The sequence below is a fragment of the Rhinolophus sinicus genome, linkage group LG02 (assembly GCF_036562045.2).
Source record: "Rhinolophus sinicus isolate RSC01 linkage group LG02, ASM3656204v1, whole genome shotgun sequence".
Taxonomy (NCBI): Eukaryota; Metazoa; Chordata; class Mammalia; order Chiroptera; family Rhinolophidae; genus Rhinolophus; species Rhinolophus sinicus.
This window is the reverse complement of record NC_133752.1, coordinates 116,604,162-116,626,023: the sequence shown is the minus strand read 5'-3', so window position 1 is coordinate 116,626,023 and position 21,862 is coordinate 116,604,162. Positions and strand designations below refer to the sequence as shown.

The following is a 21,862-nucleotide window of genomic DNA, read 5'->3' as shown; positions in this document are numbered from 1 at the left end:
CCCGGCCGATTTTGAGGATTGACCCTCAAGGAGGGGCTGTATGCTGGTTCTTGCTGAGAGTGGGCCAAAGTTCAGGGGCCAGGAGTAAGGCGAGAAGCTTAACCAAAGTTTGGTTGACAAACACTTCATTCTGATTGATCAGTGGGGACAAGTAGTCCAAATTAGTCATTTATGAGGCAAAGAGTGGGAATTTGAAGGGTCTGTGTCTGGCCTTGTCATAGGTAAGTACGGGAGCCTTCATGAGTCTCGTGTAAGTCATAGAGGGAGGGGCAATTTCTGGCAGTAATATTCTAGGATACAAAAGGGTGAGGGTCTTTCTTAACCTGAAGGTAAAATTCAACATTGTCCAAACATAAAGCACAAGATGGACAAAGGCTGAGAGTGGGATCAGGATTGTTGTCCAGGACCAAACTAGTCAAGTCCAAGGTCAACATTCTCCACAGGAAATAGGGAAGGAAAGAAGCTAGGAAGCTCCTGGTTTTCTGAGGAGAGGGACAAGGTGTTGTAGAGACAGGCCGCTCACTGAGACTGCCATGTTTGCTGAAGGCAGCACTGTAAGGAGGGAGCAGGTACAGAGCTGGCAGAACACAGGTGTGGTGGTCTCTGGTCCCCAAAGACCCTGGAAATGATTGGACGCTACTTGAGGATGGAGGATCTAAGAAAAAAATATGGGACTAAAAGATCCATTGGGTTTCACTCACAGCCATTCCCAGGGCAATCCTGAGTCACCAGGAATCAGCTGATGAGGGCTTGTGTGAAATAGTACTTTTTCTTTTAACTACCATTATTTTGCCCCCTCACTCTATGTCAGGTTGATGAGACCTGGGAGATAATGATTGTTACATTATGTTTGTATAAATGGTCACATTCTTTGTATGGAGCCTGGCCACCAGGGAATGCTCTTAAGTTACCTTTTCATTTCATCAGACCCTCCTTCTGTTTAGCTTGATCTCATCCCTACCATTCAACTCAGGATTTATTATCCTTGTTCTACATTCTAAAGAATTGAGGGCTGTCTTTGAAGTGGACATGAGAAGTGTCACCCCAAAGAGATTATTCATACATCATTGAAAGTTTAAAACAACAAACACAACAACAAAAATGCTGTCCCTTGTTCTGAGCATCCCAGGAGGTCTTCCCATTGTTTAAATCAGTTTTGAGTTTAAATTGCTTTCATTCTAGTAAATTAGCTAACATCTGCTATCCACCTGTCAATGAAGACCTCTCCATTAAAAACTGAATCCACCCTCAACTTGAGTCCAGGACAGCACTGTCTCATAGCAGTATCATGCAAACCACATGCCATTTTAAATGTTGTAATAGCCACAATGGAAAAAAAAAAAGTAGAAAGAGACAAATAAAATTAATCTAATAATATATTTCATTTAATATATCAAAAATAGTATCCGTTCAGGAGGTGATCAAGATAAAAAATTATTAAGGAGATATTTTATATTCTATTGTCTTCATACTGAGTCTTCAAAATCTGGTGTGTATTTGACACTTACGGCACATCTCAATTCAGGCTTGCTACTGAAGGGGATCAAGATAGGCCTCCCCAAAACTTGCCACTTTGGCATATAGATTATTTTGAATGGGAGGCAACTGAGAATCAACAGATGCAAAAAGATTTCTCTGACATTCTCTTTTCTGACTAAAAGCAAGGCATACCTTTGCTGTTGTGAAGATGCCCCCTTCCCTGTAGGAAGAAGGGAAGACCAACTCCTATCACTGGAGATTCAGACATGACTTGGCATCAACAGACCTTACTAAGAAAACCCTTGTCTTCCATTAGTTCCCCCAGATATTTTCTAGTCATTTCCCTATGATTTATCATTCCTTCAAATCCAAATCCCTTTTGCTTTGTTAAAATGGTATATAAGCCCCCAAGTCTGCTTCTTTCCATTTCAGTTCCTTTTCTGTGAACTCCTATGCACATAAATAGTAATAAATATTGTGTACTTTTTCTCTTGTTAACCTGTCTTTTGTTAGTTTATTTTGCAGGTCCCCAGTTACTGAACCTAAGAGGATAGAGGAAAACTTTTTCCTTCCCGATACTACCTTTCAAGTGCTCAATAGCCACATATGACTAATGGCTACAGTATTGAACAGAACAGGTTTAGGAGAATACTATGTAGTATTGTTCTAATCTGCATATCATTTATAATCTATAATCTTATATAAAAACTATTTTTATCAGTACTTTTCATAGTTGCAGAAATTCAAGAACAATTTTATATTTTAGCACCTTGTAGGAATTAATAGCTTAATTGAGGTTATAATATCTCAGTTTTACAATCTTGAAAGTTCCAGAACATGAGAAAAAGGTCCATTCTTTCCCAAATTCCTTCGTACTTTGGTCCTAAAAAAAAACTGTTACTAACAGCTTTCCAAAGTAAAACAAAAAAAGTCAATGTTAATTCAAAAATTGTATGTAGTTTTAATTTAAAAACAAACTAAATTAAACTAAATCAAAGTAAGGCTCAGATTTGTACCTTGCTGGGATTTTCTGTTATATAATCAATGGTGGTTTTTATTAGGTTGTTGCAAAAGTAATTGTGGTTTAAAAGGTTAAAAATAATGGCAAAACCCGCAATTACTTTTGCACCAACCTAATAGTACTGCTTTTATTCTGGATTTGGGTGGGGAAACTCTTCAGAGCCCAAACAAAATAACGACATGGTCTGAAGTTAATTAAAAGTATAAATCATTACGTTATTAAAAAAATAGGATATGCCATTCAATGACTTTAATGATTTCAGATCTTTGAAACAACAAATGGATTTGATTAAAGTGTAATTTGATTTATTAAAATCTACTTGAGGATGTATGCTTTGGCCCTGCTATCATTTCTCTAAAAGTAAAAAATATGCCTTTCTCCCTTTGTATATTTTTTGGCTTCATTTAAAATTTATACAAGTGTTCAACATCTAAAATCTAAGATTAGGATTAGGTGTAGAATCACTGTTATTTTATTCTTCCCACCGCAACACGTCAGATATAAAAGATGAATTGCAGACCTTTTGTCCTACTTTCCTCACATGTTATTCTGTGCTGCAGTGCTTGTCTACTTCTCTGAATGAAGACTCATGCTATGACAGTTAAATGAAAATAATAATCTTTTCTCTCGAGCTTATCTTTACCTCAAAGTATTTTTTTTTTAATTGTATACTTTCTGGCAAAGGAGAAGATGAAAATTCACCATTAACAGGCCTAGTTGGGTTTATAGTGATATCAGTTAAATATTTGATGAATAATTGACTGTATGAGTGAGAAGATGAATAAATATAGCCATATACCAGGATGTAACAAATGACCAGGAAACTGGTGTTAGAATCAATGCCCTGTTCTGAGAAGGCTCTGAGTGTCTGTCATCCACAGTTCTTGTCCAGTCTTCCAGGAATACTTCATAATGACTTTTCTCTAGAAGTTTGTACAAAAGTAAATCTGCAAAAGGTTATGACTGTTTGGAGCTGATAGCACAATTTCTCAAAGGACCTGAAGGCCTGATAAGATCTTGTGCAACTCTGTACTCTTTATACCCTACCATAACACAAACACAACATCCTTAGCAAGCTGCCGCTCAGTTTAGCTGTTACCTGAACTATTCACCTAAAACACTGGAACCATCAAGAAAATAAGAGAGCATTTGAAATCGTGCTTCTTGGTATAGTTGTCAGTTTCAAATAAACTCTTATAAAAATTCAAAAAAAAAAAAAGAAACAAAACAGAAAGAAAGAAACGAAGTATATCCTTTGAGTCACTCTACTAACAATAAAAGTCAACCAGAGAGAGATCCAAATGGCAGAGTAGATAAACACTGTGCCTGCATCCTTCCATGAACACATCAAAATTACAACTAAATGATAGAACAATTAACCTGGAGAACCATCTGAAGTCTAGTCGGACAGAAGTCCTATAACTAAAAATATAAAGAAGCCACGTCAAGACTAGTAGGAAGGGTGGAGACGCGGAACGGGCCCCAAATCTCCCTGTGGCAGTTGAGAATCAGAAGGGATATCTCGGCTGCAAAGGTTCCCCCCAGAGGAGCAAGGGACCGCAGCCCCCCACACCAGGCTCCACAGCCCAGAGTACTGGTGTCAGGAAGAAGAACCCCCATAACACCTGGCTGTGAAAAACAGTGGGGAATGCAGACCATTTGGGTGGGACGGAAGGCTGCAGGAAACCCAGATGTCCTCTTAAAAGGCCCAAGCACAGACTCACTCACTAGCAGGCACTCACCTTGGACTCTGATGGAGGGATGGTGACTCGGGAGGCCTTGGAGACATATGGAGGGCAACTGAGGTGTGTGGCTGCAGGGAAAGGACTAGAGGACAGTCGGCATTTTCCCTGTGAAGGGTCCTTCTCCCATGCAGCCAGCAGGTGGGCGCCATCTTTCTTGTGTTGAGCCCTCCCCCTACACTTTCAGCCACATCTGAATCTGATTGGCCTGGTGAGCTCTGCTGCTCTGCCCTGCTGACTCACTGAGACCCTGCCCCACCCAACTCGCACACTGCTGGAGTCACTTTCTCAGTGATCAGCCAACTCCTCCCGCATTGCACTTTTTCTTGGAAAACTATGGGAGTCCACAGGCCCCAACCAGGCAGTGACTGGGCTTGGTGTACTCTGAGACTTTTGCTGAGTCACTCCAGGCTCAGCATTGGTACCAAACCAGAGTCTACATTAACCTGGGGACCACCACTCTTCCTATTCTACTGACTCCTTGAGACCCTTCCTCACCCAACGCGTATACTGCGCGAGGCTTTATCAGCAGCTAAAACTTAAGGGAGCTGGCAGGTAGCAGCAGGTTTCTGGGTGTCCTAGAGGGTACTGTGCTAAGTGGATATCAGATAGAAAAAGACAGATGCAATGTGATTTCGCTTATATGTCGAATCTAAGAACAAAATTAACAAACAAAACAAAAACAAACTCATAGATACAGAATACATTTTGATGGTTGACAGATGGGAGGGGGTTAGGGGGTGTGGGTGAAAGAAGGGGAAGGGATTAAGAAGTACAAATTGTTTGTTACATAGTAGTTATGAGTATTATGGTATAGTTATGAGTATTATGGTATAAGGGATATAGTCAATAATATCATAACTATGTATGTTGTCAGATGGGTACTAGATTTGTTGCGGTGATAGATGGGAGGGGTTAGAAGGCAGGGAGAAAAAGGTGAAGGGATTAAGAAGCACAAATTGGTATTTACAAAATAGTCATGGGGATGTAAAGTAAAGCACAGAGAATATAGTCAATGAGATGGTAATAACTGTGTATAGTGCAAGATGGGCACTAGACTAGTGGGGGGATAGCTTCTTAAATTATATAAATGTCTAACCATATGCTGTACACCTGAAATTAATACAAAATGATATTGAATGTCAACTGTAATTTATAAATTCAAAAAATCGAGGGGAAGAGTAGGGGAATAAGAGATCAGTCCAAATTTCCAGGTTTAAAACAAATAAGTCATGGGGATATAATGTCAATAGCATGGGGAATATAGTCAGTAGTATTGTGATAACATAGTACAATGTCAGATGGTTGTTGGACTTCTCATGGTGATCACTTCTTTGGGTATATAAATGTTGAATAACTACAGCATACCCCTGAAACTAATATAATATTGTATGTTAGCTATGTTTTTAATAAAAACTTTCTAAAAGAAGAAAATTTAAAAAATAAATGCCACCCCATCCATCCTCCTAAAAAATAAAATAAAAATAAATAAAAATCAACCACACTGTGATAATTCCAGCTTTTTTTTCATTCTGGCTCTATCTCAGTGGTTTTAACCTACAGCCTAGAAACCCCTACTCAGACCATGGCTTTGAAACCATGGCTGTGAACTTTCAGAAATAATGTGCTGCTTTTTCTTTTCTTTCTTTTTCTTTTTTTTTTTTTCCTTTTTTTCTCACTTCTCTGCAAAGAGCTTCCAGTGGATTCTCGAAAGATTAAGAACCCTTGCTCAAAGCAGACACTCATAAACTGGAAACAGAAGAGTTATAATCAGTCATCAGAGAAGAACCCACAGATGCATGACATCCAAGGGCCTTTCTCAGCTGTTTTACATCAAGAGAATAGACAATCTTGGTCTGGCATGTTGCACATAGGGAATGGGGTGTCTTTGGAGGGGAGGCCTCAGGCTACTCCATGGCCAACTGTAAACCACACAGGCTTTAGTCATCAGAAGTTGTAGCTAGAGAGAAAAGATCTGGTAGGAGCAGTGTAGCAAATGGTTGTGCCTGGGCCTTCTGTGCCACACCTACATAGAGAGGGTAAGAGAAGTTACCAGCATCATCTTTTGATTCAGAGAGCAAAGAGGAGCTTGACCGACCAAAGGTAACTGCTCTGTCATGCCATGGAAACAGCTGCATGTGAAGGGTGGGTTAAGACATTCATCTCTATAGATCAGTTTCAGAGTTTATCTACATTACTAAACAAACAAAGAAAAATGGGAAAAAGCGACAGTTGTATTTTCCTTTATTTCAAGTACTTATCAAGATCACAAACAGGAGCAATTTGTCTTCCTGAGAAGTTTTATGTGTCTGCCTTGGCCCATGTTCTTTTGATTAAAAAGGCAGAGCATGAGAACAAATGATTTTTTCAGTAAAACTAAGTTCAGTTGCAGTTTTATTCTTATAATTTAATTAACATAAAAGGCCACATGCTTTATTCTACATTATCTAATAAAAGAGTGTTAAAGGGTAAATTATAATAGTATATAATTTATTCCAGGAATATGAGGATGGTTGAAAGACAGAAATTATAGCAATGTAATTCATGTTAATGGACCAAAGGACAAAAATCATACATTTTTCTCTTATATAGGCAGAAAATTATGTTTAAATCAATTGTGAACTTTTGAAAAAGTTGTTTAGAAAACGAGGAATAGAGAAAAACTTCCACAACCTGACCAGTATATCCACTAAATCTCAGCAGCAAATATAATATTTACTGAAGAAATATTAGAAACATTTTCTTTAACTTAAGGTTGAGAATAAAACCAGGATGTCTTTATTCTCCCCCTTAGTTTCCATGTGATATTGAAAGTCTTGGCCAATAAATAAATCGTGAGAAAGGGAGAAGTATAAAGATGGGAAGGGAAGAGAGTCAAGAGGCTCTGTTGTCATTATTTACAGATGATACACCAAGGGTGACAAAAAAAAAAGGAAAACAAGTGGACAGTTTGGTCAACATTGCTCAAGCAGTAGTTCGCCGTAATCAGAAGTGTCTGGACGCTGATGGTAACCACTTTGAGCACCTCATAACTGCAGAAGTCAAACGTGACTTGTATTCACCTTTTGTTATTGGTATATATTGAGTATTACAATTTTAATAGTTTTTTTCTTTCTTAAAACGTGTACACATTATTTTGGAACCCTCTGTATATATTCACAGAAAACTCAAAAGAGATTCGACAGGAAAACTATTTAGAATTGTTAATGGAGTTCAGCAAAGGGTCTGACTGTAGAGCCAGTCCTCTGTATCCCTGGGTTCTGCTTTCACAGATTCTACCAACCTTTGACTGACAATATTTGAAACAAATGTTACGTTGTTGCTGATGTGTACTATATACTTAGGCCTATGATGGTTGCTTCTGCACTGAACATGTACAAACCTTTTTTTTTCCTTGTCATTATTCCCTAAACAATACAATATAACAACTACTTACATATCATTTATATTGTATTAGGTATTATAAGTAATCTAGAGATAATTTAAAGTATACAGGAGGATGTGTTTGGGTTACATGCAAATACTATGCCATGTTATGTAAGGGACTTGAGCATCCAATGATTTTGGTATCTGCGGGGCATCCTGGAACCAGTCTCCTGTGGGTACCGAGGGATGACTGTTATTAACCTAGGAATTAACATAACACATAAAATCTCAGACAAATCTTTCAAATTCTACTAAAGTAGTATTTTTTCCAACTTTAATATACATACAGATCACCTGGGGATCTTGTTTAAAAAGTAGATTCTGATTCAGTAGTTTTGGGGTGGTGCTTAAGAGCTCACATTTCAAAACCTCCCAGGCAAGGCTCATGCAGCTGATTCATGGACCACACTTCAGTTGCACAGTACTGAAGCAGTTGAAAAATAAATGAAAATATAAGGCATGCTCATGTGGAGAAACCAAACATTGTAAAGATTCTAATTCTGTCCAAAGCAATTTATGATTTTAATACATTTCCTACCAAAATTACAGTAAAATTTGGGGGTAAGAGAGCATTCATTCAATTTACATAACAAAAAAATTAATGGTTTTTTTTTCTTTGTTTTTATTTTTAGGGGAAAAAAGAACAAAGTAGGGAGAGGGGAATTCACCTACCATATATTAAGACATATTATAAAACCAAGGTAATTAAAAGCAACAATTTGATAGTGGCACTGGAACAGACAATGAAACAACGGAATGAATAGAGTCCAAAAACAGACCCCAGGATCTCGAGCTATAAAAAAGGTGGCATCACACACAAAACCAAAGACCTGCAATGGTCTATGTTTCTGGTTGGAACTGAGCTGGGCTTCTGATCCAGAGCCAAAAAACAGAGGAGGGACAAATCCCTTTCAGCAGGTTGGTTCCCCACGTGAGCACACAAGATTTACCAATTCCCTCCTTCAATTACTTTCTTTTGGCCTTGTAATTCATGGAAATTTCTCCAAAACCCTCACAACAGGCCAGTCCCTATACTGTATATGGTCCTGGTATACCATACTGTGAGTTTTCAAAAATACTTTTTTTGTCTTTATAAGTATTTTATTATGAAGTTGGAAAAAGCCACATTAGGAGCTGCTTACCAGATGCAGGTTTAACTACACTCAACTTTTTGATGATTAAGTCTGACACATTAGTACTTTTTTCAACTTTCTGTTGTTCACAAATGTGATTTTCGTATCTTCATTGTTTTTATTCAAGTTCATGATAAAAAATATTTGAGGTCAGGGTTATAGACAAAAGTCTCAGACAAATAATTAAGAGATTTTCCCACAAAGCTGTTATGGATCCATTGATTAACCAACAATGTTTGGGTAAGACACTTTCTGATTCCCACCCATTGCATCTCTATTCTCTTTGGAGCGGAGGCCACTTGACTTCCATCTGTGGGCTTGGCCTCCCTGTTATGTCTCGAGCAATCCTAGGAATTTGAAAACCTCCAGAACAAACTGTAGAACTCAGCACTGGGTCATATTTCCTCCTGGTATAGAACTGGACCTCATCCAAAGTGCAACAACTAGGCTTCTGCCATGTGGCCGATTCTTAAATTACTGCCTCGATGGCCTGCTTTTTAATCCCTTTTGTTCTATGGTTGGAGCATTTTTAAAAAGTAGTTAAACTTGGGGTCTATTTCCCCTAAATCCCCATACGAGAATTCCCCTCACCCCCAACTCCAATATAAAATGGAAGCCTATAACCTATTAATGTTTCTGTGGTGCCAACTCTGACCTGCCTAAGTTTCCAATTATCATTTGCACCTAATTCCCAATACACTCTCCATCTTTCAGTATGCCCCACCATTTGTATTGGACCCTTGTCACCATCTTTCATGCTGATTGCTTGCCTTTACCATCACCTATCTGTTATCTGACATAAGTACCTTCAAAATACCATGACCTGCCAATTAGCCAGTCTTGTCTTCCTACATCTTCTCCCTTATAGTTACCCATCTTGTTGACCAAAATATTACCAGGAATTTTATCTGATGTTTGATGAAATCAAATATTTCATGTCCACAACTTTCTCTGACATGTAATCTACTAATTCTATACAAAAAAAATAATTTTAGTTTGGCACAGTTGGTGTTAGAGAATCCAAAGAAGAGACTACTGTTTACTTTTTCTTTCTCTAGATACTTGCAAATAAATATTATTCCATATTCTGAAATGACTTTTATCTGGATATAGAGATTTGAATGTCAGTCTACAGCAAAATTCTGGACAAAAAGCCATCAATTTATAGGAACCAATATAAGTAATAAGGAATATTTACTACCTCATATAAGAAGAAATCCTGGGGTGGGTTGGTTCCAGGTTGGTTGACTGAACAAATGAATGATAGTCTCAAAGACCCAGGTTCTTTCCGTATCCCTGCCCTGCCATCCTTACCATATGGCCTGTCCACATCTGACCCCCTTCGTGGAGGCAAGGGAGCTCCCACAGCTCCAAGTATCATGTCAAGCCAAAATAAGGATGGTTTTGGTTTTTGGTTGCTTTTGTTTTTGTAACTCTTCTTTGTAAGCCTTTCCCAGAAGCTTCCTCTAGCTGACCTCTCATTACATTTTATTGCACAGAACTGGGTCAGCTGCCTCTCCCAAACCAATCACTAGCAAGCTCAGACTGATCAGAATTTAATCCTGAGACACATAGAGAAGGGATGGGCAATCCCTCAAATGGCCTCTTTACCAGATAGGAGAAAAGGAGCAAATGCTCTTGGCTAGGCAACCATACTCTCTGCGCCAGACAGAAACCCTCCCTAATTTGGAGGGCAGGCATATCTGAAGACAGTTACTGATGAAGACCTATTAAAATAGCATGGATTTTTATCTGTTCAAAATAGTTTAAAGCAGGACTGTGTCCAAAAGAAAGGGTAGATTAAGTTATCTCCAACATTCCCTGCCAGCTGTTTAATGCTGTGACTCTGCTCTCATTGTTTTCACTGGGGAAACTGCTTGCCATTTGGAATTGTTCACATCAGCAATGTCTGTGCTGCCAGTAAAAATGCAGAGTTGCTGATCTGTGAGCATTTCCCCTATTAGCACATTTATGGAAAACTGATCCCAGGGATCCTACGTCTGAACCCACTGTCTGAACAGTTTTCTGAATGCCTTACGTCATCAGCACTGGCAGCTTTCCGGGAAGTGAACAAACGATAATGAAACCATGGACGTAGAATGTGGGGTTGGGCAAAGCAAAGCAGGTTTCGCTAACTGGTTTTTCCCGGCTGACATTCCTTTTCATTTATTGTGGGCTGAAAGTAGGAGTTTGTATGAAATAAGGCAACAAATGAAACGTGAATGTTAATGCTATAATGGAAGGAAACCCATGGAAGAGTAGACCTGAGCGCAGAGATATTACTGTGCCAACATGGTGAGCTACTCAAACGAAATACAATCCATATGACCTCCACCTGAGCAACGCAGGTCCTTCCAGAGCCAACTGGGGGAGAGAGGGTAACTGGGTGAAGAAGAAAGTTATTTTGGTGGCAGTCAAGTATAATTACTTGTAGATCCATAAATTATCAGCCAAAGTTCTCTCTTCCCTGGCAGTAAGAATAGAGAGGAATGGCTGAATGCAATTGACACTGCAAGTGACACTGAGTCCAGTTACTAGAATCAGTAACTGATGGGATTTGGGGAGCAAGAAAAAAGACTTGATGGGCTTTCTCACTGGGAGATTTTGCTGATATTGTTGAGCAATTAATACACGATGGATACTATGCTAAGCACTTAATGTAATTACTATGTCTCTTACTTCTCCCAACAGTTCTGTTGAGTAAGTTCTATTATTATCATGTTTCCCCAAAAATAAGACCTAGCCGGACAATCAGCTCTAATGCATCGTTTAGAGCAAAAATTAATATAAGACCCGGTCTTATTTTACTATAATATAAGACCGGGTCTTATACAATATAATTTAATATAATATAATATAATATAATATAATATAATATAATACTGGGTCTTATATTAATTTTTGCTCCAAAAGATGCATTAGAGCTGATGGTCCAGCTAGATCTTATTTTCGGGGGGAAATGGTATTTCCATTTTACAACTAAAGAGGCTTCATGGGCTTAACTTAGGAAATGGCAAAGATGAGATAAAAATCTAGATTCCAGTTTTTAATTCATTGCTACTCCCTGCCTTTCTGAGTGGGGCGGAGGAAAATGAGGAGGTTGTCCATTTAGACATACTGAGCTTTAAGTGCTGGCAGGACATTGGACTAAAGCTGTCCAGAGGGCTATAGGAAATATAAAACTAAGTTTAAGGGAAAGATTTAGGATGGAGGATGGATTTGGCAGTCATTTGCTGACAAGTTAAAGTCATGAGCTTGCCCTGAGGTCTACTAGTTCAGTTTTACTGTGCACGTGTTTTTATGCACCTCAAGCACCAGGAATTAAAAGAAAAACTGACCAGTAAGCTTGTCTTACTAGCCCACCAACTGCCTATGTGACTTCAGGCAATCACTTAACTACTCTGAGCTTCTGTAAAATGAAGTATTTTCCAGCTCTGAAATTCTAGACAAATGAGAGCCTGGACTAAGGCTGTTGCAGTGAGAGAGAGAGAAAAAAAAGGTAAATGCAAGTTACTTCAGAGACAATTAATGGGATGCCAAAACGTGAGAGACAAGACGAGATAGTAGACGGAGATAACTTTTCTAGTCTAGAGTTTAGGAGAATCAGCACCATTAACCCAAGTAAGGAAGTGGGTGGTGCCAAAGATTTTTGGAGAGATGCTAATGACCTTTGTTTTAGATGTGATGAATTTGAGGTATTGTCCACATGGTATTTCTTTGGGCATTGGTATATAAATTGCTGGACTAGAAATATTTATTTATATACACACTGCACATAGATTTAAAGGTACGAGGGCAGAGCCAGGTGACTTATTAAATAACCTTTGAGATTTCTCTGTCTCTCTGCCTCTCTGACAACAGTCTCCATAGCAACGTGACTCACAGCCCATGCTGGATTATCTCACAGTGGACCAGCTGGTTTTCCTCTGCCTGACAAAGGACAAAGCACCCTCAATATTTTCTGAATGAGCAGCAAGGTGGTTCAGGGTATTTCAGGTAGTTTTCCATACCTTACTTTATGGCTTCTTCCCTTTCTTTTTATATTCCTTCCTAATAAGCCCCATATTTAACTTTTCACACCTTGATCTTCCTTCCCTTAATTTTTCTCTTCTTACTGAGGTGCTTGCTGCTTCAGTGGGCAGCTTTTTCCTATTTTATTTGTCTTTTTTCCCCATTGCCTTCAGTCTCATTCTCACCTTTCCTTAGGCCCCATGAAAAGTCTCCGGCCTCTTTACTCACTAACCAGTGGTAATTCTGCCCTTCAGTCTCTTGCATTTTTGTGCTTACCTTGAGTCCTTATCATCGTCGTTAATAGCTAATTTGATCCAGGCTTTGAATTAAGTGTTCTATGTGCATTAGCTCAATTCATTAGCTCATTTAAGTGTTATAATAATCCTATGTGATAGGAGGTACTTTCAGACCTGTTATACAAGGGAAGGAACTGAGGATTGAAGTGACTGTGGTGTTTCCCAAAGTCCCACAGTGAATGGGGAGCAAAAAATGGAACCCCGATGTTTAATGCTGAAGCCATAGCTCTAACCACCACGTATCGCAGCTTTCTCCAGCCAAACTAGTATTTTTTGTCTTTCCTACCTTTGACCAGTTTCATTCCACTTTTCTGAAGTGTTCATTATTTTCATTAATGAATACAACAATTATTGAAGCAACTCATCCTTAAATACAGTCCTACAGAAAGCCCTTTTAGCTTCACATTATTGCTACCAAGCCAATCAGACCCACACGTCGTATTCTCCCGAACATATATATGTACAGGGCTTATTTTATTTTATTTTATTTTATTTTATTTTATTTATTTTATCATTTTCTTTCCTGCTCACCTGATGAGGTTAACAAGGAAGAAGAGATTACATAGTGTGGGAGGGGAGTGTCACAAAAGAAGAGGAGGCATAGATCCAATTTTGTTAAAACAAAACAACTTGTATGACATACAAAATACACACACACAGAGCACTTAAATAAAAATAAACTACAGTTAAGTGTCCCAGAGAAAAATAAAAGCAGGAAACACTGCAGGAATCCACGGAAGAGGAAGACCTTGACGATGAGGGGGATTTGGTCGGTGGGGGACAGAAACCAGAGTGAAGACAGAAATCAGCATCTTTATCACTGACAACTATTCGTCAAGGATCTCAGTGTGTTGGGCATTAAAGTTATTGGAATAAGGAGACGTATCAGCTACTGTCTTACTTCCGAAAACATGGTTCTATGGGGAAGGCCTAATTTACAGATAGTGAAACAAACAGGAATACAAAGAGGCTTAATACACAGAGCAAGAGTTTCAGTAATGCTGAAAACGAAGGGAAGTTACTCCAATGAGTGATAAGCCCAAGGACGGTGGGTGAGTGTTTGCATGGGGCAACGGTCTCACTCATTATGATGACCACCTTCTATAGGCCATGCATTCAATACAATGGGTCTGAAGAGCTCGGAGCCAACAGGAGGAGAGGAAACTCGGTGATGTGTTCTGAGGGGCAGGAGTATCTCTCCCAGTCAGAATCATGAGAAGAGGCTTCCTGGTGGAGGAAACTAGGAATAGGAGTCACATGGGCCAGAATGGGCTGGCAGGGAGGGCAGAGGACACTTCTGAGCAAAAGCACAGGTTGGAAGTTGCACTTAGTGTAGGGAGAAAGAGAACAGTGCTGCTATGACAGGATGAAGTGCAAGGCCAGGCATGGTGAAATGACCTGGAAGATGAGAGAGGCTGGATTGGACGGGCCCTAACGGCCCCATTAGGAAGCTTGGGGCTGGTGCTGAACCACAGCAATGTTTTCAGCACCCTTTAGACTGGAGGGGAAGGTGCAGGAATTAGATTCAGGTTGGGCCCAGGTTTCAGGGAGTTTCATATGCCAAACTGAATCTTTCCTCAACATGAGTTTACTGTGATACTGTTCTAACAGTTCAGAGAATCTCTGGGCACTAGATATTCCGAGAAAACAGCTCAATTCAAAGCAGAGCTGCTGAAAATTCATCAACGCTGAAGAGCAAAGGATGCAGTTAATGGATGACTCAGCATTTCAAAGGTCTGTGAATAAAAGGTGAGAGTTCTCTGAAGTCCAATTTCAAAACCCATAGTGTCTCCCTTGCTACATCTCCTATTTATCATTAAATTCTGAATCAGTCTAGAGAACTCTGTTCACTTCCTCTTCTTCTCCCAGCTTTTCTTCTTCCTCTATCACCAGCCTTTCTGTTACCCTTAGGCCTTTTTCTTTTTCTTTTCCCATTTATTATGACCACTGGGTCACATCATAGACCGTGCAGAGCTGAACACCATCACCATCCACTGAGTGCCTGTTGTGTCCCAGGCATTCACTGAATCCTCACAACAACAGTATAAGGTGAGTGCCACTTTACAGATGAAGAATCTGGGGCACAGACAGGATAAAGAACTCACCCAAATTCACACAACCAGGAATGCACAGTCAGTAAATTTTTCAAGTATGAGTTTGAAAATACCCTCCTGTTTCAAACACTTGGTTTGAAATGATTTCCCAATGTTGGCTGTTAGGGTTAAAAACAAAAGCAGTTGACGTGATTTACAAAGATTTGCATGGTAGTTCCTCTCTCTCATCCTACAACCAAACCTAGACAGCTGGCATCTAGGGTCCCCAAGGTCCCGACACTCTACTATGCTATCTGTGGGTTCCGAAACAATCAATCGAAGTTCCTTTTTATAGTACAAGTTATAAATCATACTCTTGGAGTTTCTGATCTAAGTTAACAGTTCTTTCTCACCAAGGAGATGATGAACAAACCAACCGACAAAAACACCTTTCAAAGTATCTTCCAGTCTGAAGTGGGTGCTTCATCTCTCAGTGTTACCCGAGTTCTTCAGTGTGTTTGTTCCACCCTCCTCTGAGGCTATACTGGTTGGTCTGTGGCAACAGGCTGCTTCCCTGGCTAGGGGCCCTAATTTCCTTTTTGCAGTCAGCTTATGGTCTTTCCTTCTGCCAAAGCTGGGGTCATCCTTAAGTGGCTCTGAGATCTACGTGTTGTCAAGTATGCTTCTCAGTCTCAGTTTCCTCATCTGTGCACAATACGGCAGTCAGAGTGTTGTCTCCAATGTGTTGCCACTTCAAAGTTTAGACTTCTGTAAGAGGGCTTCGCCCAGTAGCAGAAAAGAGAATTAGCAAGTTCATTCATTATGGCCCTAATTGTGCTATCATCCAAAATAATTGTTTAAACTTTCTATCTGTATGACGCTTGCCATTACTTTTTGTAAATGATAACTGGTATGAAGGTCACGAGTTATGCAATGCCTTTAAATCACATCCAAATGTACTTTCCAGCTGAAAAATTCCATGATTGTAAGTGTGTATCAATTTCAGGTCAGGCAGGATCAGAAGCTTGGTCAATATTATTTTTTCCACAGTGAAACTGTGGAAGGCAGGAGATCTTACTTAAGCTAACACATGTGTATCCTTCACAATGGAAGAATAAATAAAAGTATAATTTGTGAATCTGCAAAGGGTTCTTTCCTCCTAAAAATATTAACCTCTTCTATTCTTTAGCAAGAAATTAAATCAAAATGTTGGGGAATTTTGGTGTCTTGTAGTGATTTTTTATAAATTTATTTCCCATCTCCAAACTGAATCTCCCTTCTCCTAGTTGTATTTATCGTCACTGAGGTCTTTGGCTTTTTTTTTTTTTTCTGTTGTTCTCTGACCTCACCAATATCTCTAGATTTCCTCAATCATTTTTTTTCTACAACGAAATGTCCAACAGATATTTCAATATTTGAAAATAGATGGCACCAATAAAGAACTCGTTCTCTGTTTACTTGGATATAGGAGCTTCTCAAAATTAAGACCTGACATCTGTTCATCTACTTATTTGTAATAAAAATTGATTTGTAATTAGGTTGCGATACCTGCAGCATATTGTATCTAAGTAGCCACTGTTAAATTGTTTCTAATGTGAACAGTAAAACTATAGTCCCGATAAATTTTGGAATGCCCAAGTTATCCAAAAGGAAATGAATTTTCAAAGAAATGGGCAGAATGCTGCACATTTCAGTCTCTAGTCTGAGCAGGAAATCGCTCACAAGCTACCTCATCTAACTTTGCTATTAGCGCAGGATGATTGTAAGACTACCTGCTGTGGGTGACACACTCAGCCTCTGCAAATGGTCTCCTGAAACTGTAGGTGTGGTGGAAATTGTTTTCCTTCTACAGCTCATTGACATGGAGATGGGATGGAATGGAGTGAAGGCATCTGCTTTCTAACGTGGCAAAATCAGATTCATTTGAATTGGAGCATGGACTGAAATGATGGAAAAATCCAACCAGTGCCTCATTTTTACTTCCTTAGAGGATGTCCCGAGTAGGATTCTTCAGGAAATTATTTTCAACTCCCATGGAATAGCTTTATTGGTTACACTATACAATGTAAAGGGGGGAAAAATGACTAAACTCAGAGGCACATATCTCTATTTTTCATCAACTTAGTTTATGCGATAGAAACATAAGAATCCAGCACAACCGTTATGGATACATTTTGTAATCTGCGCTATCGCATAGGATTCGTGGGACAGCAAGTACAAAAATGTCAAAGCAAACACATACACACAAACAACAAATGAAAACAACAACCACAAAACCTTTATAATATATTAATCAGTGAAAAATATATATTCTAAACAATTGGGATATATGATACCACATAGATGTTACATTCCAGTTTCTACCCTTTCAGTTCTTTTCAGATTTGCTGTGTATAAAATAACCTAGTATTGTGGTCAAGGAAAGTGAAATTTTACACAGTTGATTATGTGAAACACAAACTAATGAAACTAGACAATTTTTCTGGTTCTTAATTTATATAGAATTCTTTTAATTTTTGTCTATTTAATCCACCTATATTTAGAATAATAGCATTCTTAGGTTAGTGGTTCCCAGCTTAGTTTCAGTACAGTAAAACTTCCCAAAGCAATTGAGAGAGCTAACACAGAGTTGCCAAACTGTTCGTTTTGCCAACAACAATAACAAAACACTACCATTTCCATCATTTCCGAAAGGAAAGTGTATTTCAACACCAAAAATGTAGAAAGTTCATCCTTTCAGAACAAAAGACAGCTCTTTCCAAGAAACACTTTTGTTAACCATAGATAAATTTAAAGGATATAGTCACAGTTTTATACACATGTAGAAACATTTACAACATTAATATTTATTTTATAATATAATGTATGCTATTTTTCCTTGGTACAAGTTTTCCTTTAATTTGGTAGCACTGTATGTATTTGAAAACACCCACGAGGAAAGGTTCTAATGGAACATTTGTTTTGGTGTCTTATTTTTATCACTGTCACTATCAAAAATTCTGTTTTCCACTGATATGAACAACAATGAAAACTTCAGTCACAATATTGCTTCAATTAATTTGAAACAGAAATGGCAAACCAAGACGCTAAAGAACACCTGCTCCCATGTTTCCAGCACTTTCTTTCACCATGTCCATGTTGTGCAGGTAGGAAGATGAAGTGAGAGGCTGGGGCCTGCGGGAAGGAAGCTGGGGGTACTCCCCAGTCCCTGGTCCTCACTTTTAGAACAGAACCTTTATGGCTGTCCTTGCCTTGTGGAGGGAAGCTGGAAAGTACTACAGTAGGAGTTCTGGGGACAAGTCTACACTTTGTTCTTGACCAGTATTGGGGACCCCTGCTGGGGGTCATTTAGTCTTTGAATCTCTGAATGTCCCATGGTCCAGAACAGTCTGAGGGTCGGTGTGGTTGGAGATTGAGTTCACGTCTATCAAAAGCACCCTTCTGTCTGTCTGTAATTTAAGTTCAATAGAAGAAATACTGGCTTTAACGGCAGAAATGCTGGGTTCAAGTCTCTGTTTAACATTTTCCTGAGTTCCTGATGTCTTCTGATGTGCTTTCCATGCTTTCACTGGGGTGATGAGTTTTGGGGAAGAAAACCACACAGGTAATGGACTCTTCTCATCACATCGTATCAGGAATACATACTGTCAGCATAACTTTATCGCTGTTGATATCAACCTTGATCACCTGGCTGAGGTAGTATCGGATAGATTTCTCCAGTGAGAAGTTACTTTTCCCCCACCCCCTTCCATACTGTGTTCTTTGGAAAGACATCTCTATGTGTAGCCCACACTTAATTGGGGAGTTATTTTACCACCTCCTAGAGCTTGGAATACCTATGTAAATTATTTGGAATTTTGCATGGGAGATTTGTCTATTCTCTTCTATTTATTTATTTTCTCAACCATTTGTTTATGTCAGTATGTTGTCACTATTTTTTATTTTAGCTGCTCTTATACGTGTATAGTGATAGTCTTAATTAGCATTTCCCTTAATGGCTAATGATATTGAACATATTTTCAAATGCTTATTTGCCATCCATATACCCTCTCTGGTGAAAAATCTTTTCACATTTTTGCCAATTTTCAAATTGGATTTTTTTTCAATGTTGAGTTTAGAGATTTTTTTATATATCCTCGATATTAGTCCTTTGTCAGATATGTGATTTGCAAATATTCCTTCCAGCCTTTAGCTTGTCTTTTTATCCTCAACAGTGTCTCTTGCAGAGCAAAAATTGTTAATTTTGTTGAAGTTCCACTTGGGGTGCTTGAGGGAAGAGTTCTGTGTTCATTGCCGTTCCCGCTCTAAAACTAGCCCTGTGCCTGGCACATGGTAGGTGTTGAATAAATGTTCAGTGAGTGAGTAATTAAGTGAACCCATCTTGGGTACCAGGTTCCAATGACTAAGCAGGATTAGCAGATAGGACTATTCATTGGCCTAGATATAATGATTCTATAGTGAGCCATAGAACATATATAAACACACACACACACACACTCACACTCACACACACATACACACACAGAGTTTAGCCAAAATTAGTAAGTTCAGCAGCTATAAAATGAACTGCAATCAGACATTGCACAGATTTGTGTTTTAAGGCCCTAGTTGCTTCAATCCATCTCCTCACAGTTCCTGCCTCTTTCTCCTTTGTTCCACTTCCACTTTTCATCATGTTTTGACAGGTGAGGTTGTTCATGCAAGGGATCCAACAAAAACATAGGAATGCCACCTTTGCCTCCTTATCCAGGACAGAGCAACACTCCCTTTCCTCCTTAAAACAAAGCAGGCAAAACACACACTCTCCCACTGCCCCGCCACTGAGCAGAACGACGAATGATGGTGGCACAGTTGTTTTGCTTACAGGGAGGGAATTTGTTCGCAGTCAAGAGGTCACCTGCCCTCTCTGCTCAGGATCAGCTCTCCACCCAAACCCCTGCGCATTTCAATCTTATAATATTTCAGGCTTCAGCCAGCACAAACATGTCACAGCAAGAGGGACAGTGATTGTATTTGCACATGCAATTGGCTTAAACATGGCTTTGTTTGAGCTTTTTAAAAAAAAGAAAAGTTTTATTATTACATTAGAGCCCAAAGAATGTAGCCTTTAACCTGCAGTTTCCCTACTCTCAGTAATATAAAACCTTCTTTTCTGATAAGAGATGAGGCCTGATAGAATTTTCATCTTTCCCCTAATTCCTGGGACTGAGGTAATTAACTAACATCTCCTTTGGACCCTGTTTTATACCAACTAAAATAATAGAAAGGGGTGTTTGGTAACACAGAGGAAAGTAAGAGAATCTCCTGGCAAAATAATGCAGAGAAATACACAATCAGAAGTGATTAATATCTGTAAGAGAAAGATGTTTATCTTGTAGATCCTTCACTCTGTGGTTATGCCAGGTAAGCCATTTTCCTTTATGCTCCTCAAGTGGGCAGAATGGGAGAGATTTGACCTTTCCCTCCACTGCCCAGCTCCATGAAGGGCTTAAGAGCTATGACTCCTGAGTAGCTTAACAACAGCGATACGTTCTGAGCAATATGTCTTTAGACAATTTTGTCATTGTGCGAGCATGATAGAGTGTATTTACACAAACCTTGATGACAACTAAATTGCCTAATAACACATTTCTCAGAACGTATGCCCATCATTAAGTGATGCAGGACTCTATTAGTTTTCTATGCTGTGTATCAAATTACCACAAACTTGGTGACTTAAAACAACACACATTTATTATTTCACAGTTGCTGTGGGTCAGGAGTCTGGACACAGCTTAGCTGGGTCCTCTGCTCAGCACCTCACAAGGCTGCAGTCAACGTGTCAGTTGGGGTCTCATCAGAGGCCTGACTGGGGAAGGATCTGCCTCCAGACTCCCTATGGCTGTTGAATTTATCTCCTTGCCATGGTGGGATTCATGGCAACTTGCTTCTTCAAAGTCAGCAACACAGAGAGAGAGCGCGATTCCAGTGTGTGTCTACTGGCAAGATGGATTCTTACATAACCTAACATAATCATGGGAGTGATCCTGCATCATCTTTGCCAGAGTCCATTGGTTAGAAGCAAGTCACAGAACCCATCTACACTCACGGTGAATAAATTACATGACGGTGTGAACACCAAGAGGGAGGGATCGTGGAGGCCACCTCAGAGCTTATCTGCCTCAGTCCATGTCTCCCCAGCCTTAGAAATGTAAGGGTATGTTGAAGGAGTAATGGAAGCAACATTTGTAGGAGAACCATAAAATGAGAGAAGATATTTTATATTTGTACAATATTCACATACCCTAACATAAAAAACAAAATAAAGTTAGGAATTTTTCTTTGTGGTTGATGGCATGAGATTTTGCAATCATACAGCCATGGATTTGAATCCCTGATTTATGGTTTAGTAATTGCCTAACCTACTAAGCCTCAGTTCCCATTTTTTAAATGGGAATAATGATACCAACTTTTAGGGTTACTGTGAGAATTAAATTAGGTAAAGTAGATAAAATACTTAGCACAATAGAAGTGCTCACTAAACGTTCACTGTTGTAACCAGGTTAGAGCCTTGGGTACCTCAAACAAGGTAGATTTTTGCAACATGCTCTAAACACAGAGAAATTAATCCCCAATGTAGGGGTGCCCTTCTCAAACTTGAGAGGGCTTGGCATCAGTTTGCTTCCATGCTTCCCACAAAGCCCTGTGTGTCCTGTAACTTCCTGGTGGCTCTGCCAGGGGT

The 21,862-nt window shown here is 39.2% G+C and overlaps 1 long non-coding RNA gene across 1 annotated transcript in view; it reads right to left on the bottom strand.

Moving 5' to 3' along the window:
• LOC141570063 (uncharacterized) overlaps positions 1-21,862 on the bottom strand; it is a 119,773-nt gene that overhangs the window by 10,039 nt on the left and 87,872 nt on the right. The window lies entirely within an intron of this gene.